Genomic DNA, 9,632 nt, shown 5'->3' with positions numbered 1-9,632 from the left:
TGGAGGAATCCACCTGAAACCCTCTCCTGGCATCCAATCTGGCACAGGAGCACTACCAACCGAGAAATTATAAAATCCCGGTTAGATTTTGAGCTTGCCTTTAAGAAAACCGGCAAATTTACACAAGTTTTAGTGTAATTCCTGGCAAAAGCTTCAAATTTTGACCTAAAAACCGGGAAAATTTCAAGTTTCCCCTTATTTTGTTCGGCTAGGAAAAATGTATTTTTCTAGCCCTGGAGAGAACACGGGAAACTGTACTACCGTAGGCTAGAGTCGCAGACCCTATCGTACATCCTCTCTCTCTCTCTCTCTCTCACACACACACACCCCCACGTGACTCACCCACCCAATGGCGATGTCGGCGCGTGGCACGTGCTGTCTCGGAAGAGGCTGTATTGGTGGCATTTGCTGACGTTGACTACCCTTCCAAAGCAAGGAATGTCTCAATCTGCAGCTTGAGAAGCGTGGACGAGGAAGCAAAGCAAACACTGGCAACAAGCAGGAGTGTGGTTTTGACGTTGAACCATCCGTGGGCTAGTATCCGCGGGGAGGGGAAGCTAGCGGTTGCTCCTTTAGTGGAGGAGATAATGCGCCTGAGTAGTGGGGGGGAAGTCGATGCACATGCGGCTGATTCACTCCTCAAGCTACTCACAACTTTACCTGCTGGCGGCCCCTACAATTCCACCGGCCTTGCATAGGATGATGATTATGAACGCCAGCAGGCTCATCGACAATGTCGGGCTCGAGGGTGTGGATATGTTTGCTTCAGGAGGCCAAGCCGTTGAATCAGTAATTGCAGTGGCAGGCGAGCTGGGCATCACTGTTGAAATGGCGGGAACGATAACGGAGCACGTCCTGTTGGCTATCGATGCCGGCCACCACTTGCCCATAGCCCAAGCGCTGGAAACTTTCCTGTCCTTTGGTGCCGTAGTGGAGGACCTTCACATATTCGAGTTATCCGGGGACATTTGGCCTTGCCGTAGCCCCATGATCTATGCTGGGTGGGGGACTTTTTCCACAGGGCACTCTCATTACCTGAGAGTAAACTGCGGTCCTTGCATCTCCTAGCATTTTCTGCACGAAGGCTGCTGGACAAGGGGGCGTCCAGGGAGCTCTGTGCAGCCCTTTCAGAATCCAACTTGAAATTTCTTAATTGGGACGACAGTGGGCTTGACAAAGAGCAGGAAGAGATGCTGTGCCAGGCGATTATTAGTCCAGGCTGCAGCTTTGAGGGTCTAGCCATCGATTCTTATAGAGCGGAGCATCACCTTAAGAGTTTGAGCAGTGCCCTAACGCACCCAAATTGTAAGATTGGGCACTTGGCGATCTTGGGATCTGGCGATGCGGAGGCATTAGGAGATGTTCTGAGGGATGATAAGAACAGACTGCTTATGCTCACTCTACATGGGAGTCTGCGTAATATCCCATGGCAAGCAATGCAAGACCCTACCTGTAAAGTGGAAGCTCTTAGGATTTTGGGTGTTATGGAAGAAGAGGTTGAGCATGAGTTCCGAAGGATGTTGCAAGCAGAAAGGTTTGGCTTTTCAAAGGGCGCGTGGTGACCAAGGACACCGTTGATGCGATCAAACACAGCAAAATCACCCATCTTTGCCTCGAGCATGATCCTGGTGTAAATTATGATATAATGAGGGCAATAGCTGAGTTTTTGGGGAGTGCACTCTGCCAACTTGAGTTTTTTGTGTACGAGTATAGCTTTTTATCTCAAGATACGGAGGGAGAAATGTTAATCAATGCCTTGGAGATGAACTACCAGAGCCGCCTGAGGACATTGTGAATTTGCTCATCTTCAGGTGTTGCTTCGATACTTGAGGCAAGATGTGAGCACATTGTGAAGCGGAATGCCCTATTCCTTGCTAGCTCTCAGCAACCATTTGTAGCAGCTACTTCAGCCAAGTTATTCATTTGTGGCCGCAGTGGAGCTGGCAAGACCACCATTGCACGAAACCTCAACCGCAGTTTACGCTTCCAGCATCCTTGCAGAGGCATGCCACCACACTCGGTATCGGCATGGGAGTATTGCAATACAATGCAGGCAGACAAGCGGTGATTTGTGACATAGCGGGCCAGGCAGAATTCCATGCTTTCCACCATTACTTTGTCAAGGGTAGCCATAGCAACCTCTTCCTTGTGGTGTGCAAGGTCTTCACAGATGCCGGCATCCCCAACAATATGGAGCAAGAGCTGAAGTACTGGTTACGCTTCATTTCTTCCCACAAAGCGTTGGCTTCAAGAAGGAAGCCTAAAGTTCTTAATATTGCTCTCAATTACCATGGTAATGGAGACTTTAACAGGGCATACTTAGAGCCTGTCAACGAGCTTTCAAAAGACTATATGGGGTTGCTGGACATCTGTAAGGATGGAGGCGACAACTTGTGCTTTGAAATGGTAGCACTACGAGTTGCTGATGTGAAGCAAATCAAGGATGCAGTGGGGGTTGCCCTTATTGATGTCCTAGAGAATCATCTACTCGTTCCTTCGTTGTGCCAAAAGGTTCGGGGTTTTGGCAAGTTAGACAGATTAGGGAGGATGACCAGACGTCGGTGCTGCAAGAATCAGGCCGACAGGCAGAAAAGGGTCGTCACCATTGAGGAGCTAACGGAGAGTGTGCTAGCAGCAGGTGACGACGGGGATAGGGCTGCAAGGACAAGTGCTGTACAGCTCACCATGGCTTGCATGCATGACATGGGGGATCCTGACGAGGTTTTGGCGAACAGTGCAACTTTGGACATGCAATGGTTTGTCCAAGAGTTGGTTGGCATCTTCATACAGGTCTCCAGAGAGGACGATTGGTGGTGGAGAAGGAGAGAGCACAAACTGCGCCAAGTCCAGATGCAAGAAGACGAGTACAAAGTAAGCATGAGTAGCATTGTGCCCAAGATTGAGAAGATGTGTTCTCCCACTCATTTGGGCTATGTGCTCAAGGCATTGCACAAAATGGGGGTGCTGCTACCATCTGATGACAACTGGAATGGCACTTGGTCAAGAACACAGCCGAAAAAAATCACAGTTCCTGCTCTCCTTCGGAATGAGATCTATGGAACAAAGTGGGGTTCTGATGGATACATCTATTGGGGTAGGAGGATGGCATGCAAAGATCAAGTATGCACATTGCTACCATCAGGTATGCTTTTCAATCATTCTCAGTTAACACCGTCAATTAAACATCTGTAAAGAAAACCAGTTTCAGAGGTTTCAAATTCTTTAGAAATCCTGCCAGGCAGGTTAATTTATGATACTAACTGGTGAAAGTTTCCAATATAATCCAGGTCAAGATGAAAGAGCTTTGCAAGAATCCTAGCTTTAAACTTGGAAAGGGTTGGGTGTGCTTCGAGGAGAACAGTGTTTGCGTCATTGTCAGAGTTGGAGGGGACACACACCATTGGGTTGACAGGCAATGGGTGGATATTGTGGTGATGACTCGTGAGGAAAGCAAGAAGTGCTTGCTTGCCGAAAGTATGGTCAGCCAGATCAAAACCTACGTTGCTCGAGAATGCCAATCGTCTCTGGAACTTGTTGAGTATGTGATTAACCCCACATACATCAAGGCCAGAGTACAAGATGACACCAAACAAGCTGGAGAGACAATGATTGTGCTGTTGGAACAGATCTGCAAAGAAGCATTGGAGGAAGGCTTGGACTACACCCATACATGGGACATGGGGATAAGAAATGAGGTGGCTGAGCTCCTCATGCCTAAAGACTATGTGAAGAAATGGGAGAGCAGCATCAGAGATGAGTACAATGAATCAGCAGCCTCTGTTTACAGAATCAAAGAAATAGAACCATGGGAGGACTTTTTTGATGCGCAGAGTGGCAATCAAACTGCGACGACAATCGACCCAGAGCTCTTGAAGATTCTTCGGAACATGAGTCACCAACTGCACAACATTGATCAGAAGCTGGTAGGCATTGCAGCGGGCATCAATGATTTGAAAGCTATTGCCAATCACACACAGCGAGCTATGGAGTTATATGGGGAGAGAGTTTTAGCTCAATGTTCAAAGATGTTAGAGCAGCTGAATGTATCGTGCCCACGGTACCCATATTTCACTGATGTGAGCAATAAGATCGCAAAACACTACCTGGTAGTGGCAGAGAGGTTGAGGTGTTTGCAATGGTGGAGAAGAAAGCCCAAGGTCAAAGGATTGAACACTTCATGATGAAGACATTCGGCCTCAAGCGCAGGGTCAAGCCTGGCTATGTGACAGATGCTTTAGATGCTGCTAATATCAAGGAAAATCAACTTAAATAATTTTCGTCTCACTTCAACCAAAACCCTTCACTTGGTTGAAGCATTGAACAATGTATTAAGTATTTAGGGTGACCCCTTTCTATGTGTGTATGAGTAGGGTTGTGGTCCTATAGAAGAAGTTTGTAAGTTGTTTTTGTCTCCCACCCTTTGACGTTGCTTCATGTGCCAGTCGTGTCTATGTGTCTGTGTATGTCCTCTAGAAGACGATCAAATAAGTGTTGATCTCCAGAGTCCATGATCTTTGGTAGGGCAAGGTGTCCAATCCGATACTCTCATATGCTTTACATTTGTAGACAAAGTGCTCCTCATCCTTATTCACCCTCTGTGCGAAACTAGCAGAACCTTTTTGTTTGAAGGGTATGTGCAGCTCTTCCTGTCTCTATCTCTAAGTGGTGGCATGATGGCTAGAGTTGACCAATTGTCATTGGTGAGCTATGTGGAATGTATGTGTTTCTATGGTGTGGTCTTTGGATGAACCTCTCCTCTAGCATGGTCAAGAAGTGCTCATTGTAAAAAGTAATCGTTGTCTACTTGCGATCCATGTCTCTTTGAGGTAGATCCGTTGTAGTGCTTGAGTACTATGCTCCTTTCACTATGTGAGAGTTGGTTGAAGGGTGGGTCCGAGTCATGTTGGAAGGATGGTAATCTATCCATGTCTAGGCCACATACTCTAAACCACTTTCACACTCCTTTATGAATACTAGTGTGCCACCCGCGCGTTGCTATGGCCAAGAAAAGCATGGCCATTGGGTCACACACATATGTATATTTGTGTGTATGTGCGCACACGGACATACAAGCATGCAAAAGTGAGGAGGGTGGACTATAGTCTCTTTAATCACTCGAGGATGATGTAAATTCTCTCTCTCATAAATCTTGAGAGAAAGACTTGTTGAATAGATCTTTGATATCTATTTGGATTTTTCTTCTCACAATAAAAACTCTGTTCTTTTCTTAACCCACCTCCCCCCCCCCCCCCCCCCCCTCTCTCTCTCTCTCTCTCTCTCTCACACACACACACACACACACACACAGAGTATTTTCAGAACTTGTCGAGATCTCTCTCAATGAATAAGAAGAGGAAACTACACTAACCTTTGAGTGTGGTAGATTGATTATCAGAGTTTCCTCTTATATACTAAATCTTCAAGTTCATGACTTCTCAGATAGAGCTTTGATGCCTCTTGATGTGTTCTTATGACATTAAAACTTCTCTCTCTCTCTCTCTCTCTCTCTCTCTCTCTCTCTATATATATATATATATATATATAACTTCAAATCTTGGCCAAGTGGATCTTTAAACTCTATTAGAATTCTTTTTTTGGTAGGTGGAATTATTATTTTTTTCTTCTCTCTCTCTCTCTTGGACCTTGGCCTTGACGTTCCATCCAATCATAAATGGAAGGATTGTACAATGCGTCGCTTGGAAGCCGGAAAGAGGGCTTATTATGCATTTGAGAACATGTGCAATGTAGGAGAGATCAAGTGTTGGGCTCTCAAAAAGTACCTCTTTGACACATTGGTGACACCGGTGCTTCTTTATGGAGTGGAGGTGTGGGGTGGAAGCATCGGGAAGTCTACTTGGAAAGAGTTTGAGAATGTCCAAAAACGTTTTCTCACCAACTTTCTCCAAGTCAAGACACAAACACCCTACATGCTCTTACTTCTTGAGTCCGGATCGCTTCCCATTGAGGTCTTGGACATGGAAAGGGTTGTGGAGTACATGCGTAAGACACAACGTAGCCCTTTGCATCGACTTCTTAGAATTGCATATGAAGCAAGTCAAAAGGTTCAAAAGACATGCAAGAGCAAAATACTAAGTTCGGGGTGGATGTTGATATCAAGAAATGGTTTGGAAGATGGGATGCATGTCACTTGGTCAAGGATGCGTCGATCGACTCCCAAGTTAATGAGGCCTTCTTACAACGTCAATGTATCATGGCTTGGGAGAAATCCGGAGGTTCTCGCTTCAGCCATTACACCACACACGTTGCCCCAAACTACAAATCTCTCTTCTTCTCGGAACGAGGTAATCGAACCCATTCCTACATCCTTGAGCCCATCCCATTGAGTGCGATCCGCACCATTGCCTCCATTCGTTTTAGCTCCCATTCTCTACGCTGCGAGACAGGACGTTGGGGCACTGGCGAGGAGTGTCATCGACTTTGCACCTTATGCCCTCGTCAAGTACGAGAGTGAGTACCACACACTACTTGAGTGTTCAGCTTTTGACCACATTAGGTCCTCTTTTCCCCATATATTCAGCCATGAGCTCTCCCTACATACCTTCCTCTCCCAACCACGATGTGGACTCTCTATTGCGACGCTCATTTCAGCCATTTTTGAGCATCGAGAGTCACTTATGAACTCCACTCACACCACGTGACATGTTCATTTGGTCCCATAGGTCATATTTGACCTCCCAGGACGATAATAGAACTATCTATCTATCTCTCTCTCTCTCTCTCTCTCTCTCTCTCTCTCTCACACACACACAATATTTCTTTCCCTAAGGGAAAATGCAAGCTCATAGAGAGTTGCAATTCTCTATGTATGTGTGTGTGTGCGTGTACACATAAGCTACGAAAGTGGTTTATAGTCCCTATATCACTCCACGAAGCTGAAAATTCTCTCTCTCTCTCTCTCTCTCAAGTGTGGTAGATTGGTTATGCCAATTTGCTCTTGAATAACAGGTCTTGAGTTCAATTCTCCTCGTCGGATAGATCTTTAAGGTCTCCTGGGATAGTTTCCTCTACGACCTTAAAATTCTCTTCTTCTTCTTCTTCCTCTCTCTCTCTCTCTCTCTCTCTCTCTTGAGATCAAGACTCGTCGATTAGATCTTTGATATCTAATCGGATTGTTCTTATGACAATAAAAATTATTTCCTTCTTCCTCCCTCCTTCCCTCCCTCTTTGCCTCTCTCCCACCCTCTTTCTCTCTCTCAATGTCATCAAGTCATTAGTCAAGATTGACTCTGTGCGTGCGTGCGCAAAAACCTTCGAAGGTAGGCAATTCATCTCGAAAACTTCTCATTTGCAAGTTTTAAAGTCTGCGGTATAGAGGATTGTGTATCGGTCAATGCTCGAAAAAACTGAGGTTTAGTGTAATCTCAACCATAATTTTTTAGGTTTACCGTTAAATTCTAAATTTGAAGGAAAAAAAATCTAAAAATCCAAAATAAATTTAGCGTAAAAACCTTCAAATTACCTCTAAATTGCTCATATTTAAGTGCATGGTTAACAATAAAAGCGATCTAGTATAATCTTATATGCATGGTTTTCAAGTTTGCATTAAACAGTATTGTGTGTCCTCAAAAAAACCCGGGTTAAGTATAGTTCCAACTACAATATTTTAGGACTTACTTCTAAATTTTAAAGTCGAAGGTGAGAAAATCTACAAAGTCTACAAAATTTACGGTAAAAACCTTCAAATTACCTCTAGAATTTCCTGTGTTTATTAGCATGGTTAACAAAAAAAAAGATTTAGTCTAGTCGCGACTGATAAAATTTTTAGGTTTACCTCTCAATTCTAAATTTGAGGGCAAGTAAGCCAACAAAGCCTAGAAAAATTTAGTGTAAAAAACTTCAAGTCACCTTTAAAATTTCTCATATGTAGGAATGTGGTTAATGTGAGAACGTGGTTACAATGGAGGCGAACGAATGTGTGCTCACCTTGCAAGGTATATGCATGTGCAAATTGTCCCGATGTTCTAATGTGAGTCGTTCTTTGTCTGCTATGGTCGGCCACCACAAATCATCGGTTGTCTTCGAGCACGACTTTGAACATTTCTATCTATTACGTATGGGAGCAAGATCTTGACGAGCGACTTTTGCTTCCTCTTCCTCTCTCTCTCTCTCTCTCTCTCTCTCTCTCTCTCTCTCGCTCGCCCTCCTATGCCTCAACCTCTCTTGCCTTTCTCTCTCTTTGTGTCTTTGTGCACTTGCAACACAAGTGGTCTTGCCCTTGCTCCCCCCCCCCCCTTTTCTCGCATACTCTCAACAATGCTAAAAAAAACCTAGATTTAGTGCAATCCTACCTACATTTTTTTGAGATTTACTGCTAAGTTTTAAATTTGAAGGTGACAAAACCTACAAAATTTAGTGTGAAAACCATTCACAAGAGTCAATTTACCTCCAAAAACTTTTCTATAGGTTTTTCAAGTTTTTGGAAAAAGTGTCTTTCAAGCATTGACTCCCAATCTCTCTCTCTCTCTCTCTCTCTCTCTCTCTTTGTCTTGAATGCACTACTAGAATCCAAACAAATGCGGGAGCACTGTCAATGTGTCAACCCCCCCCCCCCCCGCCCCCCCTCCCCCCCCCCCCCCTCTCTATACACACACACACACACACACACACACACACACACATTGAATGCTCTTCCCTGGGCAAGCCTTACCTTCTGGACTTGCAAACATGGAAGTCTCCATTGGGAAGCACTCATTTTTATGCTTTATCTAAGGCATCACCCACATTAATTCCGCAACTCATCTCACCCTACCATAGAAATGATATGCAACTATAACTCTCTCTCTCTCTCTCTCTCTCTCTCTCTCATAAAAGCTAGTACGTCACATTTATCTTCTATATTATAGAGCAACTGTACTTGGGACTGCCTTGCTCTAGGCTTGTACACCCATGCATGTCTTGGGCTTCCCGCTGAACTTGATCAGTGTCCTCATAATCATGTTGTTGCATATGCTATATTTGATCCAAGCCATGGCCTAGGTGTCATCTTTTGAAGTTATTGCAAACCCATAAGAGCACAGACATGATAGCATCACCTACAATACCTCCGGCAAAGAGCACGCTGGCCATGCACAAAAATAGAACAATGCACAGAGTGTCGGGGGATTTGTGTTCGAAAGGTGAGCAGGGAACACGATTCTGAAGATTGATTACCCAAAGCGGACAATTAACAGTACCGCTGCTTAAATTATTTAAAGTCCTTACATCATGTTAATTTGCCTTCATTGGCTTGCCGAGCTTGCCTTGATAATAATTGTCTCCTTCGTTCTCCCTCTGCTGCTTTAAGATAGATAGATAGATAGAGAGAGAGAGAGAGAGAGAGAGAGAGAGAGAGAGAGAGAAAGATTCCAAGAAAATGGTTAATTATGGCTTGAGAAAAAGATTACGGCTTGGGTTATGGCTTCTTTGATTAGAGTGGCTATGGAAGCTTGGATTAGAGTGGGCTATGGAAGCTTGGAAAAAGAGTTAGAGTGCTCAAAGCTTTTGGCTTCCTCCCTTGATACAGCAGAGAACAAAAACTTGAATATCTCCCAATCGGTGCAGAATTAGCCTCTGTGCGTGAGATGCAAAACTGCTCAAAACGCCCTTTTCCTTCTCCTTATACGGCCTGTTTT

At 44.6% G+C, this 9,632-nt stretch overlaps 1 pseudogene across 1 annotated transcript; it reads left to right on the top strand.

Annotated features, from left to right (window-relative positions):
• Positions 1-300: 300 nt before the first annotated feature.
• LOC147418522 (uncharacterized) lies at positions 301-3,461 on the top strand (annotated as a pseudogene). Its single transcript, XR_015187349.1, has 4 exons — positions 301-1,534; positions 1,728-1,811; positions 1,902-3,142; positions 3,288-3,461. The product of XR_015187349.1 is annotated as an uncharacterized LOC147418522 (transcript).
• Positions 3,462-9,632: the final 6,171 nt, after the last annotated feature.

Source organism: Adiantum capillus-veneris, chromosome 30, assembly GCF_014529385.1.
Source record: "Adiantum capillus-veneris isolate H3 chromosome 30, ASM1452938v2, whole genome shotgun sequence".
In the NCBI taxonomy this organism is placed as follows: Eukaryota; Viridiplantae; Streptophyta; class Polypodiopsida; order Polypodiales; family Pteridaceae; genus Adiantum; species Adiantum capillus-veneris.
The sequence above is the reverse complement of the archived record's forward strand: the minus strand, read 5'-3'. Positions and strand labels throughout refer to the sequence as shown.